Source organism: Rhamphochromis sp. 'chilingali', assembly GCF_963969265.1.
Source record: "Rhamphochromis sp. 'chilingali' genome assembly, contig: SCAFFOLD_82, whole genome shotgun sequence".
NCBI classification, from domain to species: Eukaryota; Metazoa; Chordata; class Actinopteri; order Cichliformes; family Cichlidae; genus Rhamphochromis; species Rhamphochromis sp. 'chilingali'.
The window spans coordinates 17,501-20,000 of record NW_027667083.1 but is presented as its reverse complement, the minus strand read 5'-3'; the positions used below and the strand labels follow the sequence as shown (position 1 = coordinate 20,000).

At 49.7% G+C, this 2,500-nt stretch overlaps 1 protein-coding gene across 4 annotated transcripts in view; it reads left to right on the top strand.

The window, feature by feature from the left end:
- Positions 1–2,500, top strand: part of LOC308391457 (uncharacterized protein) — a 29,406-nt gene that overhangs the window by 25,052 nt on the left and 1,854 nt on the right. For 3 of the 4 annotated variants that reach the window (XM_080908023.1, XM_080908022.1, XM_080908021.1), the window contains exon 13: positions 1,917–2,095. The gene's annotated coding sequence lies outside the window, so the exon portion shown is untranslated. Of the gene's footprint in view, positions 1–651; positions 1,069–1,916; positions 2,096–2,500 lie in introns of those variants that run through there. The other variant, XM_080908024.1, reaches the window with a different exon arrangement.

Genomic DNA, 2,500 nt, shown 5'->3' with positions numbered 1-2,500 from the left:
TTCGCCGGTATAACTCCTTCAGACACTTTGTACCGCATTGAGCCAGCAGAGGGAGCCCCCCTGGTTCAATCCCAGTTGCACAGCAGTTGTGACCAGCTTTTGTCTGTGTGCTTGTTGTGTGTGTGTGTGTGTGTGTGTGTGTGTGTGTGTGTGTGTGTGTGTGTGTGTGTGTGTTGACAGAGAGAGAGAGAGAGAGAGAGAGAGACAGAGAGAGAGAGAGACAGAGAGGGAGAGATACAAAGGAATGTAATTCAAATTTTGCACTTCAGACCTTACAGTGTGTGTGTGTGTGTGTGTGTGTGTTGACAGAGAGAGAGAGAGAGAGAGAGAGACAGAGAGAGAGAGAGAGAGAGAGAGAGAGAGAGAGATACAAAGGAATGTAATTCAAATTTTGCACTTCAGACCTTACAGTGTGTGTGTGTGTGTGTGTGTGTGTGTGTGTGTGTGTGTGTGTGTGTGTGTGTGTGTGTGTGTGTGTGTCTGTCTGTCTGTCTGTCTTTTACACAAAAAATGCACTTGCAACAACTTTAATATGGAATGTACTGGACTTCCCAGCTAGGCGCCCTCCTGTGGACGACAGGTGCAATCCCAGTTGCACAGCACTTGACCAGCTTGTGTGTGTGTGTGTGTGTGTGTGTGTGTGTGTGACAGACAGACAGACAGACAGAGAGGGAGATTCAAAGCATCAGGACCAGGAGATGACACAGTGCTCCAAAGGCCTGGTTCTGCTGCCTCCTCCTCCACCCACCTGCTGCAGACGCTTCTGTGAAGGGAAACTGCTACATGTTATGTCACCGATCCCTGCCATGCTGCGTGTCTAACGACCCGGCAGGGCCTGCTGAGTACAGTGGTGGTGGAATCGGCCCGATCGGACACTCCTATCTGCCACTTTGACCTTTTTATTCCGTCAAATTTGGACCCATTTACACCAAGTCCAGAACCGTTGGTGCTATCGACATGGGGTCTTCACCAGGGTGTCCGGAGCACCCCGAAACCCCCCCGTAGACACAACTTTCATCCCTCTACGACACTTACTTTCCCAGTTATTCCATTTTATTCCGTCAAATTCTGGCTATTACCCCCTAACCTAACCCTAACCCTAACCCTAACCCCTAACCCTAACCCTAACCCTACCCTAACCCTAACCCTAACCCTAACCCTAACCCTAACCCTAACCCTAACCCTAACCCTAACCCTAACCCTAACCCTAACCCTAACCCCTTCCGTCAAATTCTGGCTATTACCCCCTAACCTATCCCTAAGCCTCCTGCAAAGGTACTCTGAACCATGCCATGTTGGGCACCTGCGGATGCGCCCGCACACGGGCAACGCAATGCCAGTGGAACCAGGCCCTCTGCACCTTCCTTTCTCCGACTGGGACCCTTTTGTCCCATCCTTTTTGGTCCGATTCGCCATATCTCCAGAACCGAAGAAGCCATCGGCGTGGCCTCTTCGCCACAGCGTCCGGCACCCACCAAAACCCCCACCTAGACACCAACATCAGCCCTCTACACCTCTTACTTTTTCAGTTATTCCACTTTTGTCCCATCCTCTCCTGGCTTTTTCCCCATAACCTATCCTATCATTTAAGCCTCATCATACCTGCCGTGGGCCACTGGAGGGAGACAAATCACCATGCACTAAAATTCAAATTTTGCACTGCAAACCTCACAGTGTCTGTGTGTGTCTGTGTTTGTGTGTGTGTGTGCTTTGGTGTGTGTGTGTGTGTGTGTGTGTGTGTGTGTGTGTGTGTGTGTGTGACAGACAGAGAGAGAGAGAGAGAGAGAGAGAGAGAGAGTGACACTTGCTGTGTATTTAAGAAACAAACGCTGAAAGAAACCAAACAGAATGACACAGGCAGAAAGACACTGTTTTATTTTGGTAACCAATGATGCATTTCTTCTCCCCTTGTACAGGGCCTTTTATGACAGGAACAGGAACCACAGAGCGTCAGCCGCACACATCGAAGCTGCACAGGGCACACGCGGCGCCACGCAGAATAAATGACGTTCCTGATCCACAGCTCAAGCCCAGCCACCCGCTACCTCCTCGCCGCCTCCTCCCGGGACCTTCAAGGACCACCCACCAGCCACTGGTACACATTCCAATCTTACACAATGGCCCCAGCATCACAGGGCATCTCCTGACATTAAAATCTATCCTGATTTCTGTTGTTTTTCCCTCATCTCTGAGCCGCTGAGTGTGAGTGTGTGTGTGTGTGTGTGTGTGTGTGTGTGTGTGTGTGTGTGTGTGTGTGTGTGTGTGTGTGTCTCTCTCTCTTTTACACAAAAAACACATGTCAGTTGTTAAGGAAAATGTTATAAAACACTTCTTCAGTAAAGACTCAGAGAAGAGAAACACACAGAACTTCTTGCTAGCAAGGGCAGCCTCCACTATAAGAGACTCCAGTGAGAGAACTGCCCCGGTCTTTATTTTATACTCCATTGAGTGTGTGTGTGTGTGTGTGTGTGTGCGTGTGTGTGTGTGTGTGTGTGTGTGT